The sequence below is a fragment of the Protopterus annectens genome, chromosome 3.part1 (genome assembly GCF_019279795.1).
Source record: "Protopterus annectens isolate FY-2018-M chromosome 3.part1, PAN1.0, whole genome shotgun sequence".
Taxonomy (NCBI): domain Eukaryota; kingdom Metazoa; phylum Chordata; order Ceratodontiformes; family Protopteridae; genus Protopterus; species Protopterus annectens.
This window is the reverse complement of record NC_056732.1, coordinates 1,509,091,133-1,509,108,068: the sequence shown is the minus strand read 5'-3', so window position 1 is coordinate 1,509,108,068 and position 16,936 is coordinate 1,509,091,133. Positions and strand designations below refer to the sequence as shown.

General features: G+C 41.7%; 1 protein-coding gene across 4 annotated transcripts in view; it reads right to left on the bottom strand.

Moving 5' to 3' along the window:
* The window catches only part of SLC4A2 (solute carrier family 4 member 2), a 2,370,566-nt gene that overhangs the window by 814,156 nt on the left and 1,539,474 nt on the right, over window positions 1–16,936 (bottom strand). The gene's annotated exons all lie outside the window — the stretch shown is intronic.

Here is a 16,936-nt window from a genome sequence, read left to right as displayed (position 1 = left end):
ATGGAAGAAATTTGGATATTCATTTAGATATATGTGAGTTAAAATGGCAATTGCGTTTAAACACAACTGAGCATCCAGGTATTAATGAGGCTACTGCTATTACATGAGTTTTAAAATTGAAGAATTTTATAGGATAGAATATGTTTCACATATGAATTTTTTATTGAATGAATTTGTTCCAAATACAATTTTATGAATTGACACACACACACACTATATATATATATATATATATATATATATATATATATATATATATATATATATTTTTTTTTTTTTAATGATGGTTCTTATTGCTGGTTACTAATTAATTGGTTGTTTAAATGAATTGCTATTTAAAGGCTGGGTGGGGATGTATCTTTTGTTCTGAGGAAATCCCTTGAAGTGGGAAGAAAGCGCTTAACTGTCATTAAAGTTTGTACTCTTCAGGTGCTGCGTTTTGTTTGGTACTTAGGGCACTATTTATTTGATAGGGTGAGGGGACACTGTTTGTGCTGAAGGGAATGATGACACATTTCTTTGTATTTACTTTGAGCACATGAATAATACACCAGTCGTTGGTCTGCGCAAGACCCTCTTGCAGTATACGGACATCATTTGGAGATTCAATTCAGGTGATAAAATGGCTTCCTTAGCATCTTATAAGCTTTGCAAAGCATTTCTAAAAGGCGCCTTTCTTATGGGGTTGGGTTTGGAGTAATGGTTAAGGTCTTCACCTCATAGACACAAAGTACAGCGTTTGGGTTTGGTTCTGATCATGGGTTATTGGCTAGGCCTAAAATGGCCCTTTAGGACAGTTAGTCTAGTATTCTAATATGAGCTTAATGACTGCACATAGTTTGCAGTCGTCTGCAAATTTGATCAGCCACAACCCCTTAGTTTTGACCTGATATAAACAGTAAGAGGCCAAGATTGAGCCCTATGGCTTTCCAGCCTTTCACATCTTCTTACTGTGTAAAGCCTGGACACATTGCTACTAAGAAAAATAACTTTTTTTTACTTAATAGCTTTAACATATTATAGCAATCACTGATAAAAATCTGCACCTCACATTTAAAATCTTCCTGAATACACACTATACAAAACGGCTTTACAATATAATGTGATTTCTATCATGAAACTGTTACAGAAATATTAGTAAGAGCAAATGGTTTTATGGACAGATGCTTAGTCCCTTCAATGTCCTCAAACATTAACAGCAAAGTACAGTATATGCTTTACAGCAGTGTTGTTTAATTATCTTATTTGCTAATTAGAATTGGCTCATTTTTGCTAAGTAGAATTATCTGACACATCTAATTAGAATTAGCAAACACTGAAAGTAATTAGGCTAATTAGATTTTTAATTAGCAACTTACTGCCGAATGTCTTAACTTGCAACTTGTCAATCCAAGTGTTCTTGTCAAATCATAAAAGTTAAACAGCATCTCTAAGCACGTTTAGCTAAATAATCAACTGCACAGTAAAACACATTTAAAACCATAAAATAGTAAAATCAAATAGTAATGTTCATCAACTGGTCTCTGCTGCACTTGGCAATGACAAGCAACTCCAGTGATATATCACTAAGTCTACTTCGCCTAGATGAAGCAATGAAGCCAACAGCACTGAAAACCCTTTCAACATTTACTGAAGTAGCAGGTATACAGTGGGGCTTTCGATGTAACTTGTTTAAGACTGGAAATGATTCTTGGCATGCAGTGTCAATACAGTAGACTAGCAGCTCCAAGCTGCTGCATGGTGATGGCAAATACAATCCCAATCATGATTCAACACTGTTTGTCGGTGTGCTGCTGTTTTCCATCATGTACAAAAACAGAATGTCCATCTGTGAAGCTGATGGCTGTTGCTGTGGTACTGGTGCAGGTCTACTTTACATGGTTAACTTTTCACAAAGTCTACTTTCATATGGCCGAGACCATATGATAGACTTTCGGAAAGTCAACTATGTAAAATAAACACAAAAAGCACAATGAACACTTACCTTAAAACTGTTAGCAGGGGGGGCAAGCCCCCCTGCACCCCCCATAACTTAAATATACCAACTCTGAGATCGCACTACAGTGAGGAAGAGGGACATTTTCCCATTCCGCATTGTACGGAGATAGCGGTTCCCCATGGTCGGCTTTTCAAAAGCTGATCATATGGTCTCGGCCATATGAAAGTTGACTTTGTGAAAAGTCGATCATGTGAAGGGGACCCACTGGTGCACAGGTGACCTCTTCTGCAGGTAGTTGATGTTTACATGACTGACTTAGTACTTGCATCCGATATGCCTGACTTAGTACTTGCATCTCAGTCAATAATGCCGATCGTGCCGCACTGCTGTCACCTGGATCTGTTGTCCATCTTAGTTTGAGTCGTGGATCCACAGCTGTGGTGATCAAGCAATGTGCCTGGTGAAAAAGTAATCACATCTGTTGCTCAACGATGCCAAGAGATCAGACTTGACTGATGTAAAATGCTGCAGTTCAATCTTCTCTGTGCGCCTCTACAAGCCAAGTATTGTCGGTAGAATCTGACTACAGGAACCAGAAGACGGAAGTTACGCATGGTATAGGTAACTGGGTAAAGTGTGATTTGGAACTGAAACTGGAATGGGTTGCTGCTACGGTAAGACGGTAGGTTACTACAATGTTAGATTAACACATTTCAGTCACTAGTAAATACATAACAGAAACCTGTTAAGCAATTTTATTTCGATTGTAAAATATATCCAATTAAGCTTCTAATTAAGATATTTTAATTAAATTTAGTTCAAAACCTAATTAGAAACAGATGGTTATTTATTCTAATTAGAATTACATTTTCTAATTAATTATAATTAGCTAATTAGACAACACTGCTTTACAATTCACCCACCAGTTTAACACAGTCAACAAAACCTCCAGAGTTTCTCAGGCACTCCTCCTTGCAAAGACTCATTTAAAATACCTAAGCTAGTATTTAATGGGATTTATGTTTTACAATCACCCATTTTTTTCACTAGTTCCACAAGGTTGTTTATCTTTTTCCAGGATCGCCATCACCAACATCAGTCTGTAGTTCAACCCAAAGGTACACCCGGATTCTCCTAGCCAGTTCCTAGGCTTTTTTTTTTCCCAGTCATTCAAGCACTTAACTTTGAACAATTTTAAATGCTTCACTGGCAGATTCTATGAACTTGTAGCATTCGAAAGACATGCGTGAATGGGCATGCCTTCGTTGAAGGTTGGGTGTCGAGCTGGCACCTCGGTACTGTAAAAATCTACTGCCAATCATTAGCGGACTGGAGTTCTGCTGTGGTGAACCCTAACCGGGAAAAGTCGAAAGAAAAACAAATTGTCAGAAGAATGAGAAGCTTGCAAGCCTGCTCTTTGTTGGCTAAACTTTTTTTTTTACTCCTTAGCCTGTTCTGCTTTGAAAAGATCTCTGATCATACAGGAAAAATGTAACTGGAAGACAGCAGGATACAGCAGCTTGGACCTCTTACCTGACTTAACATTCTCTGATTGCTGGGTGAAACTTGCTTCTCTTCTGCCTGCTGTACAGTGAATAATCATTTTCCACACTCTGCTGTCCCCAATTTTTAAACACTCCTCGCTTCTTCCAGAGTTTTGTCAGCAGCAGCTCTTTCTGCTGGTGTGACTGCTTCTTTACTAATAAGTATTTGTCCCTTCCTGAGTTCTTATTTTTTTTCCATGTTTGTCAGTCAAGAGGAGAAGGCTAACACCTACATTTACACCTCTAACAACTCAGAGCCCTTCAAAACCCACACCATCAACACCCACACACAGCAACACTAAACCCACATATGCGGAGGCCCTTTATATTAACCTGCCCAAGCAACAAGGACCTCCGAAGCCAAAACGCAAACAAACACCAGTCACAACCAAAGTGACACATAGCTCACAACACAAGTGTGCCACCAAACAACAGCCCCCCAAGGCAAGACAATGTACCCAACACTTTAGTCATAGGTGACTCTATAGTCAGGCACACTGATGTCCCACTCACCAGGCTGAACAAGGAGAAAATTACAGTCAGCTGCCTGTCGGGTGCCAGGATCCACCACATACGCATGCACTCAAGTCACTCCACAACAAGTACAAATACAACTCTGTCATTGTCCATGCTGGAGTGAATGACTTGAGACTACCTCCCTGAAGTACATGGAAGAGCTCTTGGATCATGTGACCCTGGCAGGTATGACCCTAGCCCTGAGTAGCATCCTGCCTTCACCCAGAATGATACCACAGTATAAGGACAAAATTATTGACTTCAACAATTGGCTAAGCTTCTGGTGTCATTCAAAGGGGGATCCAGTATTTGTCTGCCTGGGAAGACATGATCGACAAACCATGATGCTTTGCCAGAGATGGTCTGCACCTGTCAGCCCTGGGATTCAGGTTACTGGCTAAAGCTCTTGCCACCCCTATAGTGTCTCTTTTAGGCAAGGTTCGAAGGATAAAACCACCACCGTAACAGTACAAGCATGCAAAATCTGAAGGTAATGCTACTCAATGCTAGAAGTCTAAACCTCAAAATGCACTCTCTCTCGAGGCACTCCGAAAAATGAAGAACATCGATATCTGTGCAGTGACTGTAGTGACTGAGACCTGGTTCAAGGCTCCAGAGAGCACCCCTGCAATACCAGGCTACAATTCATACCACACGTTTCGGCCACAAAACCAATACCGAAACACTAAAGGTGGAGGAGTGTCCATATTCACCAAAGATATTCACACCTCCAGGCGAGTTGCCCAACACAATGCATCTGAAATTCTCCAAGAGCAACTAACACTAGGTAAGACTGCAATCCAAATTGTAGCTTGCTACAGATCCCCCACTTTACCCCAAGATTCTCACTACACCTTCCTAAACATACTGGAAAATATCAAGATACAACCAAACCACCCTAATACTGGGTGGTTTCAACTACCCTACCATTAATTGGGAAAACTACTCTGGTACCAACTCCTTTTACCAACGGTTCTTGGAATTCATAAATCCCAACGCCCTGGATCAACTAATCCATTGTCCCTCCAGGGGCTTCAATATCCTAGACCTGGTCATTACCAACATGGGAGATAGATGCTCCACACCAGTGGTCACCCCCTCATTGGTCAGGTCTGACCATAAGCAAATCACCCTTGACAACCACATCCCACATCCACAGTAAGGAAACCTCCTTAAAAAACTTCTCCAAAGCCAACTTCATGCTACTGAAGTCAGAAGTGACGAACTTCACAACACCCACGCAGATGGTATCTGAAGTTTGACTGCAGAATCCTGCACTAAGTCACTGTATGAGCACATCCACTTGTGCATGAATCGTGCCATCCCAAACAGAACCAAGATGCTCTTCTCCAAAAAAAGGAAGGCAATCTGGTGGTCCCCTGCTATAAACAAACTATACAACAGAAGGAAGAAACTGTTGCAGAAAAGAGGAAAATCCCAGGATGCAAAAAACTCCCTCACCAGCCTCAGTAAGAAGCTGAAATCCCTCATAAAATCCTCAAAAGCTAGTTACGAAAATAAAATTGCCAAAGATTCCAAAGACAACCACAAGGCATTCTATAGTCATGTCAAGAATCTAAATGGCAATGCTCAGATCTGCTCTGAGCTACAACAGAATGGCATTAAATATACTGATCCCAAGGATATTGCCAATATCCTGGCAGATCGATTTAGTGCCAACTTCATCTCCCTCTCACCCCCTAAAGGGTCCATTCTCAATACCAAAAGATTGCCAAATTCTGATAATCACAGCCACACAGGTAGAAACAGCACTCTCCAAAGCTAAGAATACAGCATCCATGGGACCAAATGACATCCCAGGCTGTGTACTACATGAACCACAAAATGAACTGGCACCCCACTTAAGTGTCATGTTTAATCATAGCCTCACCTCAGGCTTCGTGCCCACTGAGTGGCACACAGCTACAGTTATCTCGCTCCACAAGGGAGGATCCGCCTTGGATCCCATGAACTACCGTCCCATCAGTCTGACAAGCCTGATCTGCAAGGGCATGGAATGCATTATCATGGAACTTGTAAAGAAAGATATTGGCAACCTTCAAACACTGGACCCCACCCAGTATGGGTTTGTGAAGGGCCGATCTTGTCTCCTGAATCTGACTGACTTCTTCGAATCGGTCTCCAGAGCTGTGGACGAGGGTAAGGTGGTCTACACAGCCTATCTGGACCTCGCCAAGGCCTTCGACACCATCCCCCACTCTGGAATCATAAATAAACTTACTAAGCTGGGCATAAATCCCTACGTCACTCGATGGGTTGCCAACTGGCTTACTGACAGAACCCAGACTGTAAAAGTAGCAGACTCAAATTCAGCTCCAGACAAGTGACAAGTGCAGTACCTCAGGGTTCAGTCCTGGGACCACTCTTGTTTGGCATCTACTTCTCTGAAGTACAGGCCAACACTAAGGGACTCTGGCTAACAAAGTTTGCAGCTGACTGCAAACTGGGAGCCATTACTGAATCCCAAAATGATGTGGATATTCTACAAAAGGGCCTTACAGAAACAGATGCCTGGTGCCAGAGCCATGGGCTCAAGTTTAATGCCAAGAAATGTATAGTTATTCCCTTTGGAAAAAAACATGTACCCATAAACTACCACATAGGTGGCAGGACACTAAACATCGAAAGTGTGATGAGAGACTTAGGGACACAAGTGGACAGTGGTCTCACTTTCGATAACCACATCACCACAACAGTCAGGAAATCCTTCTATGTGGCACACCTCATTACTAAGGGCTTTTCATCCAGAAAAAAGGAGGTCATTGTCCCACTGTACTCATCCCTCATTAGACCCATTATAGAGTATAATGCCCCATTTTGTATGTACCTCACAAGACATCTGCAACAGCTGGAAAGGCCACAGAAATACCTCACTAAAAGAATTACAGGCCTAAAGCAGATGCCATATGCTGACTGTCTAAAAAAACTCCAGCTATACTCTGTGGCATATCGTCTACTCAGGGGCGATCTCTGCTTAACATACAAGGCCATGTCAAACCCTGAGCTGTTGGAAATGCTCCACTTAAAGAAATCCCAATCCCTCAGAGCCACATGCTCCAGGGATCCAAACCTTATCATCACAATGAACAAAACATGCTGAAAGGATAGGTTCCTGACCCAGAGACTCCCCATACTCTGGAATAGACTGCCCATACATGTCAAGCAGAGCGCCTCACTGGCCCTCTTCAAAAAGAACCTTGATGATTGGATGGGAGATAGGAAATTCACCCCGGGGATCATGTCAGTCGCCCTGCTAGACAGGGGCCCAGAGAAGTAAACATTGTGTGAAGAAATTTCTAGGGAATTGTTATGGCTAGGCTTGCATAGGCCTTAGGGCCGATAGCCTAGTACCAACCTGTGAACACACAAATGTTTGAAATCAAACACATGTAATTAGATAAAGATAACCCAAGTAAACACAAAATGCAGTTTTTAGGTGATGATTTTATTTAATAAGGGAAAAAAACTATCCAAACCTACATGGCCCTATGTGAAAAAGTAATTGCCCCTAAACCTAATAACTGGTTGTGCCACCCTTGGCAGCAACAACTGCAATCAAGTGTTTGCAATAACTGGCAATGAGTCTTTCACATTGCTGTTGAGGAATTTTGGCCCCCTCTTCTTTGCAGAATTTTTTTAATTCAGCCATACTGGAGGGTTTCTGAGCATGAATCGCCTTTTTAAGGTCATGCCACAGTATCTCAATTGGATTCAAGTCCAAACTTTGACTAGGCCTCTCCAAAACCCTCATTTTGTTTTAAAGCCATTCAGAGTTGGATCTGCTAGTGTGTTTTGGATCATTGTCCTGCTGCAGAACCCAAGTGCGCTTCAGCTTGAGGTCATGAACTGATGGCCGGACAGTCTCCTTCAGGATTTTTTAGTACAGAGCAGAATTCATGGTTCCATCAATCACAGCGAGTCGTCCAGGTCCAGAAGCAGCAAAGCAGCCCCAGACCATCCCACTACCACCACGTTTGACTGTTGGCATGATGTTCGTTTTTCTGAAATGCTGTGTTACTTTTATGCCAGATGTAACCTCCCAAAAAGTTCAACTTTTGTTTCGTCAATCCACAGAATATTTTCCTAAAAGTCTTGGGGATCATCAAGATTTTTTTTGGCAAAAGTGAGACAAGCCTTTATGTTCTTTTTGGTCAGCAGTGGTTTTCGCCTTAGAACTCTGCCATGCATGCCACATTTGCCCAGTCTCTTTCTTATGGGTGAGTCATGAACACGGACCTTAACTGAGGAAAGTGAGGCTTGCAGTTCTTTAGATGTTCTGGGTTCTTTTGTGAATTCTTGGATGAGTCGTCGCTGTGCTCTTGGGGTAATTTTTGTAGGCCGGCCACTCCTGGGAAGGTTCACCACTGCTCCATGCTTTCTTCATTTGTGGATAATGGCTCTCACCATGGTTTGCTGGAGTCCCAAAGCTTTAGAAATGGCTTTGTAATCTTTTCCAGACCAACAGATGTCAATTACTTTGTTTCTCATCTGGTCCAGAATTTCTTTACATTGCGGCATGATGTTTTCTTTTTGGGATCTTTTGGCCTACTTCACTTTGTCTGACAGGTTCTACTCAAGTGATCTCTTGATTCAACAGGTCTGGCAGTAATCAGGCCTGGGTGTGGCTAGTGAAATTGAACTCAGCTTTCCCAAAAATGTGATTAACCACAGTTACTTCATGATTTAACAAGGGAGGGCAATTACTTTTTCACATAGGGCCATGTAGGTTTGAATATTTTCTTTCCTTAATAAATAAAATCATCACTTAAAAACTTCATTTTGTGTTTATTTGGGTTATCTTTGTCCAATATTTAAATTTGTTTGATGATATGAAACATTTAAGTGCAACAAACATGCAAAAAATAAATTAAGAAATCAGGAAGGGGGCAAATACTTTTTCATTGCACTGTATGTCTAGGCTGCTTTCTCGGAGCCAGATTTGGAGTGTGCATACAATGTACCCACTCACTTAATAAATCCTGCTGTTGAACACCAATCTGGCTGATTATCCGCACTTTCAGAAAATAATGCAGTCTGCTCCTTCCAATTGCTCTAATACAGAACAAAATGTCATGTTTTCTCTATATGCTCTTGTCTTCTAACACTGTTTTTTAAACAGCCCTTCTCAAAAAGCCTCATTCAGCATTTTCTTCAATTCAGCCATTCGGTTTTGTCAGTTCTCCTGAACAGCTGGTTATATCTTCTTTTAATTTGCCTTTATATAGTCCTTTAGTTCTTCATTTAAACATCTCTTTGCTGCAGGCATCCTGGCAGTATAGATACTAGTCAGCTGCTTAACTTTATCCAAACTGATAGATTTTACTGGCATTTTTGCAGGTTTTCAGTTTTCACAGAGATCTCTACACAACATGTTGAACATTGTGCAAATGTCTTCGAAGTCCCTTCTTCCTAATTATCTTGACCTCCTAAGACCAGTCTCTGGTTCAACTTCTACGTACTTTGGAGTCTTCTAGTCATCTTCTGTGTTTTTTTTTTTCTCCAAGACTGAAACCCATTTCTTTGGAAAGAATAGTTGTGTAAAATCTCACCACAACCATAGAGGTCCTTCTCTTCTATACTGCAGTATTCTAAACATGTGGGAGATCCTCTGCCTCAAACAACCCAACGTCAGGCAAGCATACAACAGCTTTTAGCAGGGTACATGGAATGTTAAACATATAGCATAAAAAGGACATCCTACATACCATCTTCAGAACTAAAATGCCCCAGGAGGAACACCAGTGTAGGGAAAATAAAAATAACCTGCCATCCAAGGAAAGAACAAGCTATAGGGGGAAGAAGGGAGGGATAGAATATTGCAACATAGAAGAGAAGGAGATCTACCGGCTACGGTAACATTTTACACAGCCATTCTATGTCCTTCTATTCTAATATTGCAGTATTCTTAACATGTAGGAGAATACCAACGCTAAGGAGGAATCCTGTGAGGAGGAAGGAACAGAGGAACTTTCTACAAAGCCATGAAGGAATGGCTCTAGCAAACCCAGCCCTGAATTTAGAAATACTATCTAACTTGTAATACTTGGTGAAAGTATGAACAGAAGACCAAGTGGCAGCCTCCAATATGGAACAGGGAGACCCATGAAACACAACAAAATTAAATTGTCTTAGAAATCCAAATGGAAACAGTCTGCTAGGAAACAGGTAAACCCAGAGCTCTGGGATGAAAAGAAACAAAAAGCCGATCAGATTTTCTGATTGCCTTAGTTTTATCCAAGTAAAACCAGAGTCGTCTATGCACATCCAAGGTATGCAAGGTCCTCTCACTGGAGGATTGTGGAGAAGGGAAGAATGTGGGCAACTGAACAGATTAAGAGACAACTCATTCACCACCTTGGGCATAAAGGAAGGATTAGTATGCAGAGAGACCCTATCCATATCAAAAACAAGAAAAGGTGGAGACACCATTAAAGCTTGAATCTCAAACACCCTCCTAGCAGAGGTTAAAGCTACCAAAATAACTGTTTTCCAGGTACAAAACTTTAAGGAAGCTGAAGCTGCAGGTTCAAAAGGGGCTACAGTTAGCTACTCTAAAACATAACTCAAATCCCAAGGGAAAGGAACTGGTTTCATGGGAGGCTTAATGTGAAGGACACCTTTGAGAAAATGTTTTACTTCCAGTCTAGAAGCTAAAGGGGGAGCCAATGTCAGACAAGCAGAAATGGCTGACAAGTGAACTTCACTGAGGAATAAGCCAAACCACTCACACAAATAACTCATACAAACAGGAAAGAACAATTGGGATATCCAATGACAGTGGATCCAGAGCATATGAAAGACACCAAGTAGAAAATCTCTTCCATTTAGATAAGTAAGACCTTCTAGTACTGGATCTTCTGGGCTCCTCCAGTACCCTAAGCACATCCTCACAAAAAAAGTTGTCTGAAAGTAATCAAACGTTTATCACCCACAAAGTCAGTTGTAAAGCTGACAGATGTGGATGAGGTAGAAATCCCTTGTCCTGTGTGAGAAGGTCCACTCTGTTAGGTAACTTGTGATGACTGCCCTTGGCTAAATGCAGAAGAGGAAACCAATGCTGTTTTGGCCAGAAGGGAGTCACCAGCAAGATTTTTGGTTTGTCCTGCTGAATCTTGAGCAGAACCTTTTGAATGACAGGAAAGGGAGAAGGGATGCATAAAAAACATCTTCTTCCATGAGAAAGACAGGACGTCCACCTTCCAAACCAGAGGATCTGGGACTGTGGCTCAAAAATAAGGAAGTTGTCTGTTCAGAGGGGAGGCAAAAAGTTCCACTAGCGGAGTACCACACCGATGGACTAAGTCCAGAAACACATCCCTGTGAAGCATCCATTCATGGGATTGAGTCATGGACCTGCTTATGTTGTCTGCCACAAGATTTTGGGTGGACGGAATGTAAACCACTTGGAGAATCACCTTGTACTGAACTGCCAAGTCCCATGCCATAAGAGCCAACCTAAAAAGAAGATACAAATTTGCCCCCCCCCCCCAACTTGCTTACATACCAGAGGACTGTGGTGCTGTCTTGTAAACACTTCCAGAGGTCCTGGATGAAACAGTGGATGGAAAGCATGTAGAGGTAGAATGAGAACCCTCATTTCCCTCATAATGATATGCTCCTCCTTTTGAGCAGGAGACCACAGACCCTGCACCTTCTTTGATGCAAAGTTTGCCCCCCAACCTGTGTCAGAGGCATCTGTGAAAAACTCTTGAGTTGGGTGAGGCTGATGAAGTGGAAGGCCTGGATTCAGAAAAAGGGATCACGTCAGTCGCCCTGCTAGACAGGGGTCCAGGAAAGTAAATAATGTGGGAAGAAATAGCCAGGGAATTGTTATGGCTAGGCTTGTATAGGCCCTAGGGCTGATAGCCTAGTACCAACCTATGAACCTATGAATCCACCAAAGAAGCTCTGATTTCAGACATGGGAGAAGAGGAAGTACAAACTCCACAAGATGAGCATGCTGCATCCAAACACATTTTAGGTACCACTGAAACTTCCTCATGTGGAGTTTTGCCAGGGGCACCATAGGTATTGGGGATGCCATAAACCCCAGAAGTCTTAGAAACTCCCTGACAGTAATAAGTGGAAGAGATAGCTGACTGTGGAAGAAGTGAGAGAGAGATTTTTTTTTTCTGGTGGAAGAAAAGCCATCATAAGATCAGTTCTTAGCCGGCACCCTAAGAAAATGTGATCCTGAGACAGGGAAAGATACTATTTTTTGATATTTACTGTGAACCCCAACCTTTGCAGGAGAGAGATGGCAAACTGCAGATTTTGAATTAACTGTTCCGGAAGAGGAGCCACAAATAGATCATCTAGGTTTGGCTATTCCTGAATTCCCTTGACCCTGAGAAAAACAATCACAGGGGCCAAGCACTTTGTGAATACCCCTGGGGAAGTAGAAAGACCAAAGGGTAAGACAAAGAACTGAAAATGCAAGGAAGCCACAGAGAAATGTAAAGATTTCCTGTAAACGGGATGGACATGTATGTGAAGGTAGGCATCCTTGATGTCCAGACAGGCCATGCAAGCCTGAGGAGGAAACAAAGGCTGTAAAGACAGCATGTGAAAGATGGTACTTTTAGAAAGGTGTTTAAAATGGGATAGGTCCAGAATGGGTGTCCAAGGATTGTCCTTTCTGGGCATAAGAAACATTCTTGAGTAAAATCCCCTTCCCCTTTGGTCCAGAGGTACATGTTGAATTGTACCTTGAGAAAGTAATTCTTTTAGAACTTGTGGAAACAAATCCAACTGGTTTAAAGGTGGTAGATGGACGCCCCTGAAAGGAGGAAGGTTTTTCTAAGTCATGAAATATCAGTGTTGGATAATAAAGAAAACCCAGGAATCCTGAATTACACTTGCTCAAGCTGGAAGAGAGAGTGATAGACGAAGAGAAAGAGGAGTAAGATTTGGAAGTGGTTGGTAGTCAGACTACCTAGCCTGTCTGGAAAAGGCTGCTTAGAAGTGGGCTATAAAAGAGCAGTCTTAGGCTGAGGAGGTCTTCTAGCAGTATTCTTAGTTCTGGAAGAAAAAGAAGATGACGACAACAGATGCATCTGTCTCCTAACAAATGAAGTCTTAGAAGGAAAATTTCTGTGGAATTTAAGGACAGGTGACACAAAAATGTGCTTCAAGTCCTCAAGTTCCTTTCCCTTTTCTTGTAAAGACGCAATCTGCAGCTGCAGTACCAAAGAGAGCATTTCTAGCCACAGGAGCATCCATCAGTTTTGCTTTGATGTCATCTGGCAGCAGCTGAAGCCTCAGCCAAGAATAGCTGCCAAGGACAGAACCAGAAGCAGCTGTTCTAGATAAAGTTCAGGCCTGTACCACCCCAGAATTCCACCACTTCCCTCTAGGACGACAATTGCAATTGAAGCATGTGAGATTATTTACTTAAGTTCTGTGCCTGTTTTATATAGTGTGTAAAGCCAATTGTTGTATTTTTATTCTCTATTTCAACTACATGTATAGCCAATTGTTTTATTTTTATCTCTATTTCAAATATATGTAAAGCCTATAGTAATTTTTACTGTCTTAGCATCTATTATGTTATATGTACCTTCTTCTTGGAGCTTTTCTCCCCGGGCCTCTACTGAAAATGGACATGTATCCAGCTAGACTAGCCCGTTAAACAAATGTAAAATAAATAAATAAATAAATAATGCTTCTGCTGCATCATAACTGCACTTAACTGAGTGCCTAGCCAGTTGAGAAGAAGCTCCTAAGAGAGACAACCTGACTTATGTCAAAGCCTGGAAGCTCTGAAAGAGCTGGAGAAGCCTGAGAAAGAAGGGCCAAGGAATATCTTGACGTGTGTTTGATAATTTATGGCTCGGAAAGCCAAAGTGGCAGAAGTGTAACCCCCCCCCCCCAAGTCTTTCAATTATTATGCTCTCCTTCTCTGATGGAAGAAGCTTAGAAGATGGTAACAACCTAGAGGATTTGTAAGAAACAATAGTTATCACAGCTGGATCAGCTGAAGGACATGTGTAAAGGAATCTGCATTCATCAGGCACCTTGTAAAATCTGTCAGGTCTTTTAGGTGCAGAAGTCTGTGAATCTGGGGTCTGAGAAGACAGCGTTCTAAAATGCTGGCAAAAGAGGTGGCACAGCAGAAGGAGATTCCATTTGTAAAAGGTCATAATATCCGTTTTGCACCTTAGATAACAGAGAGCAGTCCCATTTAAAGAATTCTCCCATCTTGTTAACAGTCCCCCCAAAAGAGAATGTGCACCACTGGAGATTCCTCCTCTGGGGAAGCATATTCTAAAGGGGATGTAATTTGAGTGGGTATGCCAAGAAATCCTTAACAGGTAAAGACATCCTCCTGTTCCCTAACCCTCCTAATGGGAAGTAAAAGAGGGAACGGAAACAGCAGCAGAAGGCTTAAGAGCCATTAAAGCCTTAATCAAGCCCTGTGAAAAGGTATCCCAGTCAGAGTGAGGTGATTTAGGGGTCAGAAGACGCTTGTTTTTTTCTTAACATGCACCTCTGCTTTATGACCAGCTGAAGGACCCGACACAGGCCTGCCTTGAGCAACCGACACCGGGACCTGTTCCCTAACTGGAGTATGAGGTATGTCTCTGGACCCTTCCAGTACAACAAGCCGTGGCTCCCCTTGTCTGTCTGAAACGGACGTCTGCACTGCCTCCGAGGATGTGCCTAAGTCAGATTCTTTAATGGCCTTGGAAGTGGTACCTGCCGAAGAACTAAATCCAACCTCTGAACTAACTCTGGATCTTCACTAACTTCAAGGGATAAATCAGTGGAAAAGAGGCACAGTGGAAGAGGATTCAGGCCTAGGCTTACTGACCTTCCTCTTCAAAATCAGCTTGGCCGAAGGACCCAGAGAACCCTCCATAACATCCTTAGCTAATCTTTTCAAACATTGGTTCTCTAAGTACAGCTTCAAGGCTGAAAGATGACTTTGCAAGGTCTTTGGGACAAAACCCTACCAAACTGAGTGGGAACAATGGTTGTGATCTAGTCCTAGTCAAAATAGACAAAGATGGTGGCTATCCTTATGTGGTATTTGCCTTCCACACCTACACTTGCCCTTTCTGGATGACATGAACTAAATAAAAAAAAAAAGGCAGTAGCAATAAAAAATAAACCCAAACAGGACACTTGTATGAAAGCAACAAATGGAAACAGGCAGCAGACTGACGTACGAGTAAAGCATTTTGAGTGATGGGCAGAGAAGTTCTGAAGATTGTATGCAAGGACATCTTTTTATAGCTGACATTCGCCAGGCCATACGTGCGACGTCCCACATACCTGCAGGAGCTAAAAGCCATTGCATGCTGGCCGGACGTTGGGTCACTTGGGGTGGAGGATCCTTCAGTATTAGACTAGAAGGACATCAATGGAAAATGTTTCACAGAAAACCTCACTATGAACTTCACTTCAACTTACCAGCTATTTGTTGGCTAAACCTTTTTTCTTCCTCAAACTGTTCTACATCCAAAAATGCATTTGATACTCCAGGAAACTGGATATAGCAACCCAAATCTCACACGTGCCTTGCAATACCCCTGATAACTGGGATAAAGTTGCTTTTCTGCCTGTTGTGCAGCAAAAAAAACAAAACAACAACAAAAATTACGCAAACACTCTGCTGTGCAGAATCCAGTTTTTAATACTTTTTCTTTCTGCCATAGTTTTGTCAGCAGTAGCTTGGCTTTTTCATAGCAAGATTTAGAGCATACATATGATGTGCTTTCTCAGTTAACAAATCCTGCTGTGAATTTTCTATCCAGTTGCTTATTTTTACTTTCAAAAAATTAATGCATTCTATTCCTTCCAGTTTGTCTGGTACAACAAAAATTTTAAGTTTTCTCTGATATTTGTCAGAATATATTACCAAATGTGTTTGTCAACAGGGTAGATGAGCCGATTTTGTGGACCCTTTTCATCCAAATCCCTCATCAGACCCATTATAGAGTACAATGCCCATTTGGCATGTATCTCACAAGACACCTACAACAATTGGAAAGGCCACTGAAATACCTCACTAAGAGGATTACCGGCCTCAAGCAGATGCCACACGCAGACTGCTCAAAAAACTCCAGCTCTACTCTGTCGCATATCGCCTACTCAGAGGTGATCTCTGCCTAACATACAAAGCTATATCAAACCCAGAGCTGTTGGACATGCTACACTTAAAGAAATCCCAATAGATTCTTTTCCCAGAGACTTCCCATACTCTGGAACAAACTACCCATTTATGTCAAGCAAAGTTCCTCACTGGCTCTCTAAGAAAAATCTTGACGACTGGATGGGAAATAGAAAATTCACCCCGGGGATCACTTCTGCGGCACTGTTTGACAGGGGCACAGAAAAATAATTTTCTTGGGTGGAGAAAGCCAGGGAACCTTTTTGGCTAGGCTTATATAGGCCCCAGGAACGATAGCCTAGTACCTACCTAGGAACCTATAAAATAAGGCACTGGTCATAATACATTATATGTTTCCCACATTAAGAAACCAAGGATCTAATATTAAGAAAACAATGCTATGGACAAACTATTCTAATAGAAAAATATGGGAGCAAAGTTTCTATGGAAAACATTAAAATTATATTTTAATCCCACAGAATGAACTTGAAATGGATAGAAATGCAAGACCAAGGACAGGAAATAAGTGATAAACAGTAAGTAATGAAGAAGGCATGGTGGTGGGTAAGTAATAAGTAAAGTTTGAGTAGAGGGTAAGGAGAATATACTTCTATAAGAAGTGTCAAACAAAGTACAGTTAAATAACAGACCAAGGTGCAGAAATGAGAAGTACTACCAAAGCCGGTAAAATCGCATCTCTGGTTACTGTAACATAGCAAGCAACCGCAAATTCAATGGTAAGAAGGCAGACTGTAAAGATTTAGACAATCATTTTACGTGCAATACAGCCTCATTTAAAGA